Source organism: Bufo bufo, chromosome 3 (genome assembly GCF_905171765.1).
Source record: "Bufo bufo chromosome 3, aBufBuf1.1, whole genome shotgun sequence".
Classification (NCBI taxonomy): domain Eukaryota; kingdom Metazoa; phylum Chordata; class Amphibia; order Anura; family Bufonidae; genus Bufo; species Bufo bufo.
In genome coordinates, this window is record NC_053391.1 from 502,407,550 (window position 1) to 502,428,738 (window position 21,189).

The following is a 21,189-nucleotide window of genomic DNA, read 5'->3' on the forward strand; positions in this document are numbered from 1 at the left end:
TGTTCCAAACAGTTGTTTTGGCCACGCCTAATGTTTTTGCTATCTCCTTGATGGGTTTGCTTTGTTTTTTCAGCCTAATGATGGCTTGCTTCACTGATAGTGACAGCTCTTTGGATCTCATCTTGAGAGTTGACAGCAACAGATTCTAAATGCAAATAGCACACTTGAAATGAACTCTGGACCTTTTATCTGCTCATTGTAATTGGGATAATGAGGGAATAACACACACCTGGTGATGGAACAGCTGAGAAGCCAATTGTCCCATTACTTTTGGTTCCTTAACAAGTGGGAGGCACATATGCAAACTGTTGTAATTTCTACACCGTTCACCTGATTTGGATGTAAATACCCTCAAATTAAATCTGACAATCTGCAGTTAAAGCACATCTTGTTCGTTTCATTTCAAATCCATTGTGGTGGTCTATAGAGACAAAAATGTTACAATTGTGTCGTTGTCCCAATATTTATGGACCTGACTGTATATGTATGTCCCATTAGCCATTCTGCATTGAATGGTGATTGTTATATTTCCTTTTTTGGGATGTAGTAATAGGAAAAGTAATACGTCTTAAAGGGGTTGTCCGAGTTATTTTTTTTGTTCTTTCTATTTTCCTAACTAAGCAAATGTAACAGCTTTCCAATTCACTCACTTTATCTCCAGTGGCTGGTTTCTCAGATTTCACTGAGGGTCACATGACCTGTGATGTCAGCTTCTCTCCCTGCTCTGATAAAGGTCGTTTACAAGCCTGCAAACGAGACGTCACTGTGCTGGCCACGCCCCCCCCCCCCCCCCTCTTCACTGCCGTCTGCTCTCTGTCCTAAGATTCTTAACCCCTTCAGCTGCTCACCATAAGGCCCTCACTACAATGTTTTATGGGGTTCGCTCACCTTCAGGCCCTCACCTCCAATGTTTTCAAGGGTCAGCTCACCAGTAGGCCCTCAACCATAATGTTTAAAAGGGTCAGCTGAGCAGCAAGCCCTCACCCGTAATGCTTTAGAGGTTAGCCAGCAGGCCCTTGCTCCTAATGTTTTTTGAGGGTCAGCAGCAGGCTATTATTAATAATTTTTAAGGGGTGTGTTTGATGCCCTCCTTTATGTGTAATAAAAGGTGCGTTGGAGTGCCTTTTCCTTGAAATTTTTGGCAGGCCTTTTACTTAGTGCATAGGCTGTATGAGTGTAGGAGTCCCACTACCTGAACAATTGTAGCACCATGTGAATGAAGCCCTCCTTTATGTGATATAGAGTCTGTATCTCTTTTTCCTTGTTATTTTTGCAGCACTTGCACTGTATATGCAATTGAATCTACAGGAAAGAATGTTTCCTAACAATTTTTCCTCTAAAAAGTTTTTTTATTTTTTTTGGTGGGGGTGGGGTTTTGGGCATTTTTTGGTCAGTCTGTTAAAGTGGTGTACAACTCGGACAACATGGTACCCAGCAGCGACTTTGGTGTCCAAGATGCATCCAGACATGGTCCCCCTGCTGTTCCTGATCGATTTCAGAAGTGTTTCCATCACTTTCCAACATTTTCCTATGAACCAGGCACCCTCCCCTCATCCGAGCAGTGGGTTCCTGGTCGCCTCCTATTGACTTACATTATACTCGAGTGCTCGGCCGAGCGCACGAATTTCGCGATGTGTACTGACCGAACATTCGAACACACAAACACTTTGGTACTCGCTCATCACTAAGGCCCCTTTCACACGAGCGAGTATTCCGCTCGGATGCGATACGGGAGGTGAACGCATTGCACCCGCACTGAATACCGACCCATTAATTTCTATGGGGCTGTGCACACGAGCGGTGATTTTCACGCATCACTTTTGCGTTGCGTGAAAATCGCAGCATGCTCCTCTTTGTGCGTTTTTCACTTAACGCAGGCCCCATAGAAATGAATGGGGTTGCGTGAAAATCGCAAGCATCCGCAAGCAAGTGCGGATGCTGTGCGATTTTCACGCACGGTTGCTAGGAGACGATCGGGATGGAGACCCGATCATTATTATTTTCCCTTATAAGATGGTTATAAGGGAAAATAATAGCATTCTGAATACAGAATGCATAGTGCAATAGGGCTGGAGGGGTTAAAAAAAAAAAATAATCATTTAACTCACCTTAATCCACTTGCTCGCGTAGCCCGGCATCTCCTTGCGTCTCCTTTGTTGAAGGACCTGTGGTGAGCATTAAATACAGTTACAGGACCTTTGATGGCATCACTCCGGTCATCACATGGTACGTCACATGATCTTTTGCCATGGTGATTCACCATGGTAAAAGATCATGTGACGTACCATGTGATGACCGGAGTGACGTCATCAAAGGTCCTTTACCCAGGTCCTAAAGAAAGGAGACAGAAGCAGATGCCGGCTGCGCTATCAAGTGGACTAAGGTGAGTTAAACATTTTTTTATTTTTTTTTAACCCCTCCAGCGCAATTTTACTTTGCATTCTGTATTCAGAATGCTATTATTTTCCCTTATAACCATGTTATAAGGGAAAATAATACTATTTACAGAACACCGATCCCAAGCCAGAACTTCTGTAAAGAAGTTCGGGTTTGGGTACCAAAAATGCGCGATTTTTCTCACGCGCGTGCAAAACGCATTACAATGTTTTGCACTCGCGCGGAAAAATCGCGGGTGTTCCTGCAACGCACCCGCACATTTTTCCGCAACGCCCGTGTGAAAGAGGCCTAATAGATAGTCTAGGGCAGTGGTGGCGAACCTATGGCACTGGTGCCAGAGGCGGCACTCAGAGCCCTCTCTGTGGGCACCTGCACCCTGGAAAAAGTCTATGGTGTACCAATATGCCATTCATCAGCGCAGGGGGCGCACTATGAACGGCACAGGCAGTGCACTGAATGTAGGCAGGCTATTATAGCTAAATGATAAAGTACATGGAAGATATACAATATTGGACTGTAGTATTCAGGTCAAATTTGCGCATTGGAACTTTGCGATAAAGTTGTGGGATTTTGGGTTACACTTTTGGCACTCGGTCTGTAAAAGGTTCACCATCACTGGTCTAGGGAGTGAAATAGGAACATTTTAGTTTTTATACTTGTTATAGACCCAAAAGTCCTTTTAAGGACTATTGTTGTGTGTGGCAGCAATATATATTTTTAGTGCCACCTGCGCTAAATTGCTAAAACCTGTTAGAGACCCAAAAGTCCTTTTAAGGACTATTGTGTGTGGCAGCAATATATTTTCAAATTCAGTCAAATTTTTTGGCTGCTGGAGGCAGTGACATTACCTGTGCTACATCTCCAGTATAAAGCCAGCGTATCCAAAATAACAGTGACATTCAGTGTAATTTTTTTGCTGTTGGTTGCAGAGACATTACTTGAGCTATAACTCCTGTATAACATTTGTGCAACCTAAATATCAGTGACATTAATTCAGTGTCATCTTTTATTAGCCGGTGGTGACAGCGACATTACTTGCGCTATACCTCCTATATAACGTTTGTGCATCCTAAATATCAGTGACATTCATTCAGTGTAATTTTTTATTAGGCGGTGGTGACAGCGATATTACTTGCGCTTTACCTCCTGTATAACGTTTGTGCATCTTAAATATTAATCACATTCATTCAGTGTCATTTTTTATTAGCCGGTGGTGACAGCGACATTACTTGCGCTATACCTCCTATATAACGTTTGTGCATTCTAAATATCAGTGACATTCAGTGTAATTTTTTATTAGGCGGTGGTGACAGTGACATTACTTGCGCTATACTATATTTTTACTTTTTTTTCACTTTGTTTTTTTTCCCACTCTGGTACTTCAACTTTTTCAGGGTCTGATCCCCTTTACAATGTATCACAATGTATTATAGACTGTAATACACTTACAGTCTGCTTGCCTGTGAGATCCAGGAGACTGGATCCCACAGGCTCACCCGGAAGGCAGCCACGATGCTTAAGGAAGGCATGGGGCTGCCTTCCCTGCCATCGGGTCCCCATCAGAACAGTCGGGGACCTGATGGCTGCTTCCTCCCTGCACGGATATTGCACGTGTTGCGGTCCGTGCTGACTGTGGCCGTGCAGGGGTGAACTCACTGATGCCGGCGCATAGAGCAGGGGTCCGGCTATCAGTGACTGCCGGACCCCTGCCGCTGATCTGGCAGGCGCAGATCCTGCACCCGCCCAATCAGCGCGCCGTACATGTACGACCCTGGGCATTAAGGGGTTAAACAAAAATAAAAGCATACAGTACACCCTTCAGTACATAAAAAAAAATATTAAAAATGGTGCTTGCCCCTGCAGGAGCTGTGTCTAAATGGCTCCTTAGTGGAACCAAATAAAGAAATTGAGGCAGCGTCAATAAAATAGTATAGAAAAATACTGTTTTTTAATACATGTTGTGGCAGTCAAAGCACATGCTTTTTAAACCCTTTGTTGGCTGTAGTCTTTACCATGCAGTGCCCCGAGATTCATAACGTGGCCCCATGAGGGGGGAGGGTGGCAGCAGCAGTGGCAGTATCAGTGACAATAGTGGCCCCATAACAATGTGGGAATGGGGGTCAACAGCAGTGGCAGTAACAGGGACAATAGTGGCTCCATGACAGAGTGGGGAGGGGTGGCAGCAGCAGTGACATTTACAATTGTGACCCCATTACATAATGGGGAGGGCGGCAGCAACAGTGGTAGTAAGGCTATGTTTACTTCACAGTTTATTTTTCTATTCTTCTGAAAACAAAAAAAATATTCTGTATTTTGAGCATCCATAAAGGCTCTTTCAGACGGTCAGTATTTAGTCAGTATTTTGCATCAGTATTTGATCAGTAAGTTTAAGTCAAAACCAGGAATGGGTCCAAAACATAGATAAAAAGTAATGTAAATATTTGCATTTCATTTCTGTTTTGAACACATTCCTGCTTTTGACTTACAAATTGAGTATCAAATACTGTAAAATACTGAGCAAATACTGACTGTGTGAAAGATGAAAGAGGCCATATGCTCAATTTGCATTTGTTTTGGCAATTTATGTCTGGAATCAGTCCTGGAAAACAAGTCCAGCATGCACTGATCATATACTAATACAAAACTCTGACCTAATACTGACCGTGTAAAAGAGGCCATATCGATGCTAAAAATACCAAATACTTTTTTTTCTGTTCTTCTGACGGATCAAAAGAACGGAAAAATAAGCAATGATGTCAACACAGACAAACAGGAACAATAGTGGCCTCATAACAGAATGGGGATAGAGGCCAACAGCAGTGGGAGTACCAGGGACAATAATGAACCCATGACAGATTGGCTAGGGGAAGAGGCAGCAGCAGTGGCAGTAACAGTGACTGTAGTGGCCCCATGACAGAGTGTGGAGGGGTGGAAATAGCAGTGGCATACGCACAAGATGGTGGCAGATCACAGTAGTTGCAGAACTCAACAACAGCAGCGTGATAGCAAATACCAGTGGTGTATATATCCTTGTAAAAATGTAACATGTACATATCAGTAGTGATGGACGAACATCAGCCGGGATGGTTCGCAAACGCGATCAAATGTTCGCGAACTACAAGTTTGCGGCGGGCCCCATTCACTTCAATGGCAGGCCAAACTGAAAAACCTTCAGCTCATATTTGCAGCCACCAAATACTTAGTAGAAGTGCACAAATAGTCCCACAACATGAACAGTGACATACTAGAAGGGGACACATTTTTTAAAATTACAACAAAAAATATGTATCTTATTCAGGGGACATTTTTATGCGTCTTAAAGGGAAATTCTCCGAAATGTGCCCTGTCGGAGCCTAGAACATTTTTATTTTAGGCCACGGGAGTACAGGCCTTAAAAATTAGGCATTCACCTGACAAAAGAAATTCTGATTATGTGGCTCGAGGTACATTATGCGGTCAATGGATAAAAATTTTACTATAGCCCACTGGACTACAGGCCCCAAACATTAGGCATTCACCGGACAGAAAAGATCAAGTGATTATGTGGCCAGAGGTATATTGTAGGATCTATGGATATCAATTTTACTGCAGGCCAGTACAAATACAGGTCAAATACATATGTTTAAAAGAACTAAAAATATAAAATTGGATTAAAAACATGGCTAATGAAATCCCCCCTTTTGAAAAAAACACTAATGATAATACTTGAAAATCGATAACACATGGTCTCTCACTGGTGTTAAATTCATCCGAGGCCCCAACCATTATTCATTCACCGTACAGAAAAGAACAAGTATGTGGCTGGAGGTAGATTACACAGTCATTGGATATCAATTTACAGTAGGCCAGTGGTCTACAGGCCCCAAAAATTATGCATTCACTGAACATAAAAGAACAAGTAAGTATGTGGCTGGAGGTAGATTACACGGTAATTGGATATCAATTTTACAGCAGGCCAGTGGACTACAGGCCCCAAAAATTATGCATTCAGCGTACAGAAAATAACAAGTAAGTATTTGGCTTGACGTAGATTACATGGTCAATGGATATCAATTTTATAGCAGGCCAGTAAACTACAGGCCCCAAAAATTATGCATTCAGTGGACAAAAAAGAACAAGTAAGTATGTGGCTGGAGGTAGATTACACGGTCATTGGATATCAATTTTACAGCAAGCCAGCGGACTACAGGCCCCAAAAATTATGCATTCAGCGGACAGAAAAGAACAACTAAATATGTGGCTGGAGGTAGATCACACGGTCATTGGATATCAATTTTACAGCAAGCCAGCGGACTACAGGCCCCAAAAATTATGCATTCAGCGGACAGAAAAGAACAAGTAAGTATGTGGCTGAAGGTAGATTACACAGTCATTGGATATCAATTTTACAGAAGGACAGTGGACTACAGGCCCCAAAAATTATGCATTCAGCGGACAAAAAAGAACAACTAAGTATGTGTCTGGAGGTAGTTACACGGTCATTGGATATAAATTTTACAACAGGCCAGTGGACTACAGGTCCCAAAAATTATGCATTCAGCAGACAGAAAAGAACAAGTAAGTATGTTTATGTGGCTGGAGGTAGATTACACGGTAATTGGATATCAATTTTACAGCAGGCCAGTGGACTACAGGCCCCAAAAATTATGCATTCAGCGTACAGAAAAGAACAAGTAAGTATTTGGCTTGACGTAGATTACACGGTCAATGGATATCAATTTTATAGCAGGCCAGTAAACTACAGGCCCCAAAAATTATGCATTCAGCGTACAGAAAAGAACAAGTAAGTATTTGGCTTGACGTAGATTACACGGTCAATGGATATCAATTTTATAGCAGGCCAGTAAACTACAGGCCCCAAAAGTTATGCATTCAGCGGACAGAAAAGAACAAGTAAGTATGTGGCTGGAGGTAGATTACACGGTCATTGGATATCAATTTTACAGCAAGCCAGCGGACTACAGGCCCCAAAAATTATGCATTCAGCGGACAGAAAAGAACAACTAAATATGTGGCTGGAGGTAGATCACACGGTCATTGGATATCAATTTTACAGCAAGCCAGCGGACTACAGGCCCCAAAAATTATGCATTCAGCGGACAGAAAAGAACAAGTAAGTATGTGGCTGAAGGTAGATTACACAGTCATTGGATATCAATTTTACAGAAGGACAGTGGACTACAGGCCCCAAAAATTATGCATTCAGCGGACAAAAAAGAACAACTAAGTATGTGTCTGGAGGTAGATTACACGGTCATTGGATATAAATTTTACAACAGGCCAGTGGACTACAGGTCCCAAAAATGATGCATTCAGCAGACAGAAAAGAACAAGTAAGTATGTTTATGTGGCTGGAGGTAGATTACACGGTCATTGGATATCAATTTTACAGCAGGCCAGTGGACTACAGGCCCCAAAAATTATGCATTCAGCGTACAGAAAAGAACAAGTAAGTATTTGACTTGACGTAGATTACACGGTCAATGGATATCAATTTTATAGCAGGCCAGTAAACTACAGGCCCCAAAAAATTATGCATTCAGCGTACAATCTGGCTTGACGTAGATTACACAGTCAATGGATATCAATTTTATAGCAGGCCAGTAAACTACAGGCCCCAAAAATTATGCATTCAGCGGACAGAAAAGAACAAGTAAGTATGTGGCTGGAGGTAGATTACACGGTCATTGGATATTAATTTTACAGCAAGCCAGTGGACTACAGGCCCCAAAAATTATGCATTCAGCGGACAAAAAAGAACAACTAAGTATGTGGCTGGAGGTAGATTACACGGTCATTGGATATCAATTTTACAGCAGACCAGTGGACTACAGGCCCCAAAAATTATGCATTAACCATGCATACAAGTACAAGTAAGTATGTGGCTGGAGGTAGATTACATGGTCATTGGATATCAATTTTACAGCAGGCCAGTTGACTATAGGCCCCAAAAATTATGCATTTAGCAGACAGAAAAGAACAAGTAAGTATGTGGCAGGAGGTAGATTACACGGTCATTGGATATCAATTTTACAAAAGGCCAGTGGACTACAGGCCCCAAAAATTATGCATTCACCGTGCATAAAAGTACAAGTAAGTATATGTTTGGAGGTGGATTTCACGGTCATTGGATATCAATTTTACAGCAGGCCAGTGGACTACAGGCCCCAAAAATTATGCATTCACCGTACATAAAAGAACAAGTAAGTATGTGGCTGGAGGTAGATTACATGGTCATTGGATATAAAGTTTACAGCAGGCCAGTGGACTATAGGCCCCAAAAATGATGCATTCAGTGGACAGAAAAGGGCAAGTATGTGGCTGTAGGTAGATTACACTGTCATTGGATATCAATTTTACAGCAGGCCAGTGGACTATAGGCACCAAAAATTATGCATTTACCGTACATAAAAGAACAAGTAAGTATGTGGCTGGAGGTAGATTACACGTCCATTGGATATCAATTTTACAGCAGGCCAGTGGACTACAGGCCCCAAAAATTATGCATTCAGCATACAGAAAAGAACAAGTAACTATGTGGCTGGAGGTAGATTACTGTCACGGATGGTGTTGCAGAAAACTGGAAGTTATAAATAAACATCCGACTGACTTGATCCCAAACTAAGGGACATATGGGTGAGCCCTATAAAACCCCTAGAGCTCTCCCTGACTGCTCTGCCCATGCAAAGATCTTTATGATAGAAAATTGCATGCCCTCGTACCTAGACTGTTTGACACCTGAAAACCCTATAATAGTGAGGGGACACGACCACCGGCTCCCTGCACTTAATACGGAGGGAGTCAGGGTCACCTAGAATCAAGCCAGCATGGAAACACAAATAAAGGAAAAGACTTATCTGAGGAACCAGAAGTTGCAGCATCAAGCAGTGAGCACAATCTAGGAAGTAGTATAAACCGCAAAGTGAGGCAGTATGGGAGGGGATATAAAGGGAGGCAATCAGTGTAAATAGATGACAGCTGGGAGAAGAAAAAGGGATGACAAAGTTAAAGGAAAAGGGATGACAAAGTGTAAGGAAAACAAAGAACATCATGCAAGAGGTACAGAAGAACGTCTGCCAAAGCTTCTCAGAGAGCTGGCGGTGACAGTACCCCTCCCTCTACGAGTGGACTCCGGACACTCAGAGCCCACCTTCTCAGGATGGGACCTATGGAAAGCCCTGATAAGACGAGTGGCCTTAATGTCCGCCACTGGGACCTACATCCTCTCCTCAGGACCATAACCCTCCCAATGAACGAGATACTGGAGAGAACCGCGGATAATGCGAGAATCCACAATCCTAGAGACCTGAAATTCAAGATTACCATCAACAACAATCGGAGAGGAGGCAAAGAGGAGGGTACAGTGGGTTGGACATAAGATTTAATAGGGACCTGTTAAAAACATTATGGATCTTCCAAGTCTGAGGAAGATCAAGACGGAAGGCAACGGGATTGATGACGGACAAGATCTTGTAAGGCCCAATAAACTTAGGACTAGTGTTGAGCGAACAGTTCGAGCATAGTTCGGGTCCGTACCGAATTTTGGGGTGTTCGTGACACGGACCCGAACCCGAACTTTTTCGTAAAAGTTCGGGTTCGGGTTCGTCGTTCGGCATGTATTTTGGCGCATTTTGAAAGGCTGCAAAGCAGCCAATCAACATGCATCATACTACTTGCCCTAAGATGCCATCGCAGCCATGCCTACTATTGGCAAGGCTGTGATTGGCCAAGTGCAGCATGTGACTCAGCCTCTTTATAAGCTTGTGCGCACGTCGGGACGTGCTCACTCCCGATGTGAATAGAACAGGGATAGACGCAGCTGATGCTAGGGCGAGAATAGGCAGGGATAATTGAATAACTGGAAGCAAATTTCTCTCCTCCACCTGTGATTCATCTGAACAACTGCAGCTGAGCTGCTTTTTTGATAGGGATTGGCTATTTTTAGAGTGGCCAGAGTGATTTTTCCATCCACATGTACCTGGGCTGACCGCCGGCCGCCATTTTGCGACTTGTAGTGCTGCAGCAGAAGCTGCCACAGTGTGCATTCCAAAGCTCCAAACAAGTCAGACATCTACACCTGGGATTCAGACCAATAGCGATTTAGCAGCACAGTCCAAGGCTATTTTTTTTAAAGGTTGTGCAGACCATTTTGTGGCACATGTTACTGGGCTGATAGGCGGCGGCCATCTTGGGACTAGTGCTGCAGCACAATCTCTCCCAACGTCCATTAATCACTTGTAATAGTGGTCTGTGCCATAGAAATCCTACATCAGGGACTTGGGTGTGCTTGTGTCACCCAACTAATACCAGTCCACCTGTAATCCATACAGTGAAAAGCCATAAAGTATTCCAGTGAGGGAATTTTTTTTTATTTAAAAAAGGCCAAGTTAGTTTATCTGGCGTTCAATATACTAGATACAGTTAGGCCTGCGTTTCATACATCTGGAATTAGCAAACTAATGTGCTGGGGTTGGGAAAACATATATGTACCCATACTAGAATCTGTCAAAGAAAGCGGTACTCACATATAACAGTCATTCCATCTGTAATCCATACAGTCAAAAGACTGAAAGTATTCCAGTGAGGGAATTTTTTTTATTTAAAAAAGGCCAAGTTAGTTTATCTGGCGTTCAATATACTAGATACAGTTAGGCCTGCGTTTCATACATCTGGAATTAGCAAACTAATGTGCTGGGGTTGGGAAAACATATATGTACCCATACTAGAATCTGTCAAAGAAAGCGGTACTCACATATAACAGTCATTCCATCTGTAATCCATACAGTCAAAAGACTGAAAGTATTCCAGTGAGGGAATTTTTTTTATTTAAAAAAGGCCAAGTTAGTTTATCTGGCGTTCAATATACTAGATACAGTTAGGCCTGCGTTTCATACATCTGGAATTAGCAAACTAATGTGCTGGGGTTGGGAAAACATATATGTACCCATACTAGAATCTGTCAAAGAAAGCGGTACTCACATATAACAGTCATTCCATCTGTAATCCATACAGTCAAAAGACTGAAAGTATTCCAGTGAGGGAATTTTTTTTATTTAAAAAAGGCCAAGTTAGTTTATCTGGCGTTCAATATACTAGATACAGTTAGGCCTGCGTTTCATACATCTGGAATTAGCAAACTAATGTGCTGGGGTTGGGAAAACATATATGTACCCATACTAGAATCTGTCAAAGAAAGCGGTACTCACATATAACAGTCATTCCATCTGTAATCCATACAGTCAAAAGACTGAAAGTATTCCAGTGAGGGAATTTTTTTTTATTTAAAAAAGGCCAAGTTAGTTTATCTGGCGTTCAATATACTAGATACAGTTAGGCCTGCGTTTCATACATCTGGAATTAGCAAACTAATGTGCTGGGGTTGGGAAAACATATATGTACCCATACTAGAATCTGTCAAAGAAAGCGGTACTCACATATAACAGTCATTCCATCTGTAATCCATACAGTCAAAAGACTGAAAGTATTCCAGTGAGGGAATTTTTTTTATTTAAAAAAGGCCAAGTTAGTTTATCTGGCGTTCAATATACTAGATACAGTTAGGCCTGCGTTTCATACATCTGGAATTAGCAAACTAATGTGCTGGGGTTGGGAAAACATATATGTACCCATACTAGAATCTGTCAAAGAAAGCGGTACTCACATATAACAGTCATTCCATCTGTAATCCATACAGTCAAAAGACTGAAAGTATTCCAGTGAGGGGAATTTTTTTTATTTAAAAAAGGCCAAGTTATTTTATCTGGCGTTCAATATACTAGATACAGTTAGGCCTGCGTTTCATACATCTGGAATTAGCAAACTAATGTGCTGGGGTTGGGAAAACATATATGTACCCATACTAGAATCTGTCAAAGAAAGCGGTACTCACATATAACAGTCATTCCATCTGTAATCCATACAGTCAAAAGACTGAAAGTATTCCAGTGAGGGAATTTTTTTTTATTTAAAAAAGGCCAAGTTAGTTTATCTGGCGTTCAATATACTAGATACAGTTAGGCCTGCGCTTCATACATCTGGAATTAGCAAACTAATGTGCTGGGGTTGGGAAAACATATATGTACCCATACTAGAATCTGTCAAAGAAAGCGGTACTCACATATAACAGTCATTCCATCTGTAATCCATACAGTCAAAAGACTGAAAGTATTCCAGTGAGGGAATTTTTTTTTATTTAAAAAAGGCCAAGTTAGTTTATCTGGCGTTCAATATACTAGATACAGTTAGGCCTGCGTTTCATACATCTGGAATTAGCAAACTAATGTGCTGGGGTTGGGAAAACATATATGTACCCATACTAGAATCTGTCAAAGAAAGCGGTACTCACATATAACAGTCATTCCATCTGTAATCCATACAGTCAAAAGACTGAAAGTATTCCAGTGAGGGGAATTTTTTTTATTTAAAAAAGGCCAAGTTAGTTTATCTGGCGTTCAATATACTAGATACAGTTAGGCCTGCGTTTCATACATCTGGAATTAGCAAACTAATGTGCTGGGGTTGGGAAAACATATATGTACCCATACTAGAATCTGTCAAAGAAAGCGGTACTCACATATAACAGTCATTCCATCTGTAATCCATACAGTCAAAAGACTGAAAGTATTCCAGTGAGGGAATTTTTTTTATTTAAAAAAGGCCAAGTTAGTTTATCTGGCGTTCAATATACTAGATACAGTTAGGCCTGCGTTTCATACATCTGGAATTAGCAAACTAATGTGCTGGGGTTGGGAAAACATATATGTACCCATACTAGAATCTGTCAAAGAAAGCGGTACTCACATATAACAGTCATTCCATCTGTAATCCATACAGTCAAAAGACTGAAAGTATTCCAGTGAGGGAATTTTTTTTTATTTAAAAAAGGCCAAGTTAGTTTATCTGGCGTTCAATATACTAGATACAGTTAGGCCTGCGTTTCATACATCTGGAATTAGCAAACTAATGTGCTGGGGTTGGGAAAACATATATGTACCCATACTAGAATCTGTCAAAGAAAGCGGTACTCACATATAACAGTCATTCCATCTGTAATCCATACAGTCAAAAGACTGAAAGTATTCCAGTGAGGGAATTTTTTTTTATTTAAAAAAGGCCAAGTTAGTTTATCTGGCGTTCAATATACTAGATACAGTTAGGCCTGCGTTTCATACATCTGGAATTAGCAAACTAATGTGCTGGGGTTGGGAAAACATATATGTACCCATACTAGAATCTGTCAAAGAAAGCGGTACTCACATATAACAGTCATTCCATCTGTAATCCATACAGTCAAAAGACTGAAAGTATTCCAGTGAGGGGATTTTGCTTATAAAAAATAATATATTTCATTGTGGTGCGAGTTGAATCGCAACAATGAAGAAAAATACTATTAAGGGACGAGGACGCGGTCGTGGTGGTGTCCGTGGAGCCTCTGTTGCTGGTAGAGGACGTGGCCGTTCGGCCCCAGGCGCACACAGTAGGGAACGAACTCCCTCAACTAGCCGGCAGAATGTACCGCAATATCTCGTGGGGCCCAATGCCGCTCTTAGGATGGTAAGGCCTGAGCAGGTACAGGCATTAATCGATTGGGTGGCCGACAGTGCTTCCAGCACGTTCACCACATGGTCTTCCACCCAGTCTTCTGCGGAAAGCGCACAGGTGGCACCTGAAAACCAAGCCCATCAGTCTGTCACATCACCCCCAAGCATATCAGGGAAACGGTCTGAGCCACAAGTTATGCAGCAGTCTCTTCTTCTGTTTGAAGACTCTGCTTCCAGGGTTTCCCAGGGGCGTCCACCTAGCCCTTCCCCAGTGGAGGAAGACATACCATGCACTGACGCACAACCACTTATGTCTCCAGATGAAGAGGACATGGGAATACCACCACAGCAGAGTCACCGACTCTCTGATGATGACGAAACACAGGTGCCCACTGCCGCGTCTTTTTGCAGTGTGCAGACTGAACAGGAGGAGGTCAGGGAGGGAGACTGGGTGGAAGACGATGCAGAGGACGATGAGGTCTTAGACCCCACATGGACTGAAGGTCGTGGCGATGACTTTCACAGTTCAGATGAAGAGGTAGTGGTGAGACCGAGACAACAGCGAAGCCAAAGAGGGAGCAGGGGGCCAAAGCAGACGAGCCGCCGCCCCCAGAGTTCGCCTGCTACTGGACATCGCCAACAGGGACCCAGCCCCACAAAGGCAGCTTCAAAGAGTTCCCTGGCATGGCACTTCTTTAAACAATGTCCTACCGACAAGACCCGAGTGACTTGCACGCTCTGCCATCAGAGCCTGAGGCGAGGCATTAACGTTCTGAACCTCAGCACAACCTGCATGACCAGGCATCTACATGCAAAGCATGAACTGCAGTGGGGTACACACCTTAAAAACCAGGCACTCGCTGAGGCTCCCCCTGCTCCCTCTACCGCTGCTGCCTCGGCTTCCGCCTCGAGAGGAATGTTGCCACCTGCCGAGCAGCAAACAGAGGATGTGCCACCGACACCACCACCACCGCCACCGTCAACTAGCGTCTCCACTATATCACACAGCAGCGTTCAGCTCTCAATATCTCAAACCTTAGAGAGGAAGCGCAAATTCCCCCCGAGTCACCCTCGAGCCCTTGGCCTGAACGCCAGCATTTCTAAACTGCTGGCCTTTGAAATGCTGTCATTCCGGCTGGTGGACACAGACAGCTTCAAACAGCTGATGGCCATGGCTGTCCCGCAGTATGTGGTTCCCAGCCGCCACTACTTCTCCAAGACAGCCGTGCCTTCCCTGCACATGCAAGTGTCCGATAAAATCAAGTGTGCACTGCGCAACGCCATTTGTGGCAAGGTCCACCTAACCACAGATACGTGGACCAGTAAGCACGGCCAGGGACGCTATATCTCACTAACTGCACACTGGATGAATGTAGTGGCGGCTGGGCCCCCGGCGGACAGTTCCTTGGCGCACGTCCTTCCGCCCCCTAGGATCGCAGGGCATCATTCTCTGCCTCCTGTAGCCTCCTCCTCCTACTCGGCTTCCTCCTCCACTGCTTCCACCAGCTCATCCGGTCAGCCACACACCTTCACCACCAACTTCAGCACAGCCCGGGGTAAACGTCAGCAGGCCATTCTGAAACTCATATGTTTGGGGGACAGGCCCCACAGCGCAAATGAGTTGTGGCGGGGTATTGAACAACAGACCGACGAGTGGTTTCTGCCGGTGGGCCTCAAGCCAGGCCTGGTGGTATGCGATAATGGGCGAAATCTCGTGGCAGCTCTGGGACTAGCCGGTTTGACGCACATCCCTTGCCTGGCGCATGTGCTGAACTTGGTGGTGCAGAGGTTCATTCACCACTACCCCAACATGTCAGAGCTGCTGCATAAAGTGCGGGCCGTCTGTGCGCGCTTCCGCCGTTCACATCCTGCCGCTGCTCGCCTGTCTGCGCTACAGCGGAACTTCGGCCTTCCCGCTCACCGCCTCATATGCGACGTGCCCACCCGGTGGAACTCCACCTTGCACATGCTGGAGAGACTGTGCGAGCAGCAGCAGGCCATAGTGGAGTTTCAGCTGCAGCACGCTCGCGTCAGTCGTACTGCCGAACAGCACCACTTCACCACCAATGATTGGGCCTCCATGCGAGACCTGTGTGCCCTGCTGCGCTGTTTCGAGTACTCCACCAACATGGCCAGTGGCGATGACACTGTTATCAGCGTTACAATACCACTTCTATGTCTCCTTGAGAAAACACTTAGGGCAATGATGTTAGAGGAGGTGGCCCAGGTGGAGGAGGAGGAGGATGAGGGCTCGTTTCTAACACTTTCGGGCCAGTCTGTTCGAAGTGGCTCAGAGGGAGGTTTGTTTAAGCAGCAGAGGACAGGTTCACAAGTCGCCAGCCAAGGCACTGTACTGGAGGACGAGGAGGATGAGGAGGAGGAGGTGGAGGGGGACGAGGATGACGCAAGTTCACAGCGGGGTGGCAGCCCAGGCCCATCACTGGTGCGTGGCTGGGGGGATACGTGGACGATGACGATACGCCTCCCACAGAGGACAGCTTGTCCTTACCCATGGGTAGCCTGGCCCACATGAGCGAATATATGCTCCAATGCCTGCGCAACGACAGCAGAGTTGCCCACGTTTTAACGTGTGCAGACTACTGGGTGGCCACCCTGCTGGATCCCCGGTATAAAGACAATGTGCCCACTTTAATTCCTGAACTGGAGCGCGACCGTAAGATGGCGCGAGTACAAGCGCACGCTGATAGAGGCGCTCTTGAGAGCATTCCCACATGTCACAGGGGAACAGGTGGAAGGTGAAGGCAGAGGAGTGGCAAGAGGTCGCCAACGCAGCTGTGTCACGGCCAGCTCATCTGAGGGCAGGGTTAGCATGGCAGAAATGTGGAAAAGTTTTGTCTCCACGCCACAGCTATCTGCACCGACACCTGATACGGAACGTGTTAGCAGGAGGCAGCATTTCACTAACATGGTTGAACAGTATGTCTGCACACCCCTCCACATCCTGACGGATGGTTCGGCCCCATTCAACTACTGGGTTTCGAAATTGTCCACGTGGCCAGAGTTAGCATGTTATGCCTTGGAGGTGCTTTCCTGCCCGGCGGCCAGCGTTTTATCTGAACGCGTATTCAGCACGGCAGGGGGCGTCATTACTGACAAGCGCAGCCGCCTGTCCACAGCCAACGTGGACAAGCTGACCTTCATAAAGATGAACCAGGCATGGATCCCACAGGACCTGTCCCTCCCTTGTGCAGAGTAGTCCTTATTAACTGCCTAAAACATGTCTTGTTGTGCTACGGGCCACTTCTTTATTTGATACAAATTTTATGAAACCCACAGTTGAATGAAACTCTTCTCTGTCTGGGCGCCGGGGCCTAACCAGATGAAAGTGGCCGGTTAAACTAACGGGTGACATGAAGCCATAACCTCTGCCATGCTACCTCTGTCTTCTGTCTGGGTGCTGAGGCCTAAGTCAAATAAAGCGGTCTTCTGCTGTGCTGGGGGATATGAAGCTAATCTCTGACCTCTCTCCTCTGTCTGGGTCCAAAGGCCTAAATCACTGAAAGAGGCCTTCTCCTGTGGTGTGTGATATGATGCCAGAATATGTGCTGTGGGGCCTCTCTCCTCTTCCTGGGTGCAGGGGTCAAAATAACTCAATTGTGGCTTCTCCTGTGGTGGTTAGTATGATGCCAGAATATGTGCTGTGGGGCCTCTCTCCTCTTCCTGGGTGCAGGGGTCAAAGTAACTCAATGGTGGCTTCTCCTGTGGTGGCTGATATGATGCCAGAATATGTGCTGTGGTGCCTCTCTCCTCTTCCTGGGTGCGGGGGTCAAAGTAACTCAATGGTGGCTTCTCCTGTGGTGGCTGATATGATGCCAGAATATGTGCTGTGGGGCCCTCTCTCCTCTTCCTGGGTGCAGGGGTCAAAGTAACTCAATGGTGGCTTCTCCTGTGCTGATTGATATAAAGCTGATGGTTGTGCCATCTGACATGGTTGCCAGGGTCTGATTCAATGGGGGCCTACTCCTGTGGTGGGTGATCTAAATGCTGATTCTCTGCTGTGAAACCTCTCTCCTCCGTCTGGGTGTAGGGGTCAAAGTCTTTCAAAGTCGCCTTCTCCTGTGCTGATTGATATGAAGCTGATGGTTGTGCCATCTGACATGGTTGCCGGGGTCCCATTAAATTGTGGCCTACTCCTGTGGTGGTTGATATGATGCCTGATTCTCTGATGTGGAACCTCTCTCCTCTGTTTGGGTGAAGGGGTCAAAGTAACTAAATGGTGGCTTCTCCTGTGGTGGCTGATATGATGCCAGAATATGTGCTGTGGTGCCTCTCTCCTCTTCCTGGGTGCGGGGGTCAAAGTAACTCAATGGTGGCTTCTCCTGTGGTGGCTGATATGATGCCAGAATATGTGCTGTGGGGCCTCTCTCCTCTTCCTGGGTGCAGGGGTCAAAGTAACTCAATGGTGGCTTCTCCTGTGGTGGTTAGTATGATGCCAGAATATGTGCTGTGGGGCCTCTCTCCTCTTCCTGGGTGCAGGGGTCAAAGTAACTCAATGGTGGCTTCTCCTGTGGTGGCTGATATGATGCCAGAATATGTGCTGTGGGGCCTCTCTCCTCTTCCTGGGTGCAGGGGTCAAAGTAACTCAATGGTGGCTTCTCCTGTGGTGGCTGATATGATGCCAGAATATGTGCTGTGGTGCCTCTCTCCTCTGTCTGGGTCCAAAGGCCTAAATCACTGAAAGAGGCCTTCTCCTGTGGTGTGTGATATGATGCCTGAATATGTGCTGTGGTGCCTCTCTCCTCTTCCTGGGTGCGGGGGTCAAAGTAACTCAATGGTGGCTTCTCCTGTGGTGGCTGATATGATGCCAGAATATGTGCTGTGGTGCCTCTCTCCTCTTCCTGGGTGCGGGGGTCAAAGTAACTCAATGGTGGCTTCTCCTGTGGTGGCTGATATGATGCCAGAATATGTGCTGTGGGGCCTCTCTCCTCTTCCTGGGTGCAGGGGTCAAAGTAACTCAATGGTGGCTTCTCCTGTGGTGGTTAGTATGATGCCAGAATATGTGCTGTGGGGCCTCTCTCCTCTTCCTGGGTGCAGGGGTCAAGTAACTCAATGGTGGCTTCTCCTGTGGTGGCTGATATGATGCCAGAATATGTGCTGTGGTGCCTCTCTCCTCTTCCTGGGTGCGGGGGTCAAAGTAACTCAATGGTGGCTTCTCCTGTGGTGGCTGATATGATGCCAGAATATGTGCTGTGGGGCCTCTCTCCTCTTCCTGGGTGCAGGGGTCAAAGTAACTCCATGGTGGCTTCTCCTGTGCTGATTGATATAAAGCTGATGGTTGTGCCATCTGACATGGTTGCCAGGGTCTGATTCAATGGGGGCCTACTCCTGTGGTGGGTGATCTAAATGCCTGATTCTCTGCTGTGAAACCTCTCTCCTCCGTCTGGGTGTAGGGGTCAAAGTCTTTCAAAGTCGCCTTCTCCTGTGCTGATTGATATGAAGCTGATGGTTGTGCCATCTGACATGGTTGCCGGGGTCCCATTAAATTGTGGCCTACTCCTGTGGTGGTTGATATGATGCCTGATTCTCTGATGTGGAACCTCTCTCCTCTGTTTGGGTGAAGGGGTCAAAGTAACTAAATGGTGGCTTCTCCTGTGGTGGCTGATATGATGCCAGAATATGTGCTGTGGGGCCTCTCTCCTCTTCCTGGGTGCAGGGGTCAAAGTAACTCAATGGTGGCTTCTCCTGTGGTGGCTGATATGATGCCAGAATATGTGCTGTGGTGCCTCTCTCCTCTTCCTGGGTGCGGGGGTCAAAGTAACTCAATGGTGGCTTCTCCTGTGGTGGCTGATATGATGCCAGAATATGTGCTGTGGTGCCTCTCTCCTCTTCCTGGGTGCGGGGGTCAAAGTAACTCAATGGTGGCTTCTCCTGTGGTGGCTGATATGATGCCAGAATATGTGCTGTGGTGCCTCTCTCCTCTTCCTGGGTGCAGGGGTCAAAGTAACTAAATGGTGGCTTCTCCTGTGGTGGTTGATATGATGCCTGATTCTCTGCTGTGAAACCTCTCTCCTCCATCTGGGTGTAGGGGTCAAAGTCTTTCAAAGTCGCCTTCTCCTGTGCTGATTGATATAAAGCTGATGGTTGTGCCATCTGACATGGTTGCCAGGGTCTGATTCAATGGGGGCCTACTCCTGTGGTGGGTGATCTAAATGCCTGATTCTCTGCTGTGAAACCTCTCTCCTCCGTCTGGGTGTAGGGGTCAAAGTCTTTCAAAGTCGCCTTCTCCTGTGCTGATTGATATGAAGCTGATGGTTGTGCCATCTGACATGGTTGCCGGGGGTCCCATTAAATTGGGGCCTACTCCTGTGGTGGGTGATCTAAATGCCTGATTCTCTGCTTTGAAACCTCTCTCCTCCGTCCGGGTGTAGGGGTCAAAGTCTGTCAAAGTCGCCTTCTCCTGTGCTGATTGATATAAAGCTTATGCTTGTGCCATCTGACATGGTTGCCGGGGTCTGATTCAATGGTGGCCTACTCCTGTGGTGGGTGATCTAAATGCCTGATTCTCTGCTGTGTAACCTCTCTCCTCCGTCTGGGTGTAGGGGTCAAAGTAACTAAATGGTGGCCTACTCCTGTGGTGGGTGATATGATGCCTGGTTCTCTGCTGTGGGACCTCTCTCCTTTGTCTGGGTGCTGTGGTCAAAATAATAGTAAGTGACCTTCTCCATTGGTGGGTGACTTGAAGCCTGATTCTGTGCTATGGGACCTCACTCCAATTAATATTGTTTAATTTTTATTTATTTTATGTTAACTCATCATTTCCCTATCTACATTTGTTTGCAGGGGATTTAAACTACATTTTGCTGCCTTTTGCAGCCCTCTAGCCCTTTTCCGGGTGTGTTTTACAGCCTTTTTAGTGCCCAAAAGTTAGGGTCCCATTGACTTCTATGGGGTTCGGGTTCGGGATGAAGTTCGGGTCGAGTTCGGATCCCGAACCCGAACATTTTTTCGAAAGTTCGGCCGAACTCGTCGAACCCGAACATCCAGGTGTTCGCTCAACTCTACTTAGGACCCAACTTCCAGGAGGGAACCTTCAGTTTGATATTCTTTGTAGACAACCACACCAGATCACCCACAATCAGGTCCGGACCAGGCACGCGTCTCTTATCCGCCCACACGCTTATATCTCTCACTCATCCTCTTCAGATTACTCTGAATCTTTTGCCAAATAAATGACAAAGACGACGAAAATCTCTCCTCATCAGGTAAACCAGAAGACCCCTCTCCAGAGAAT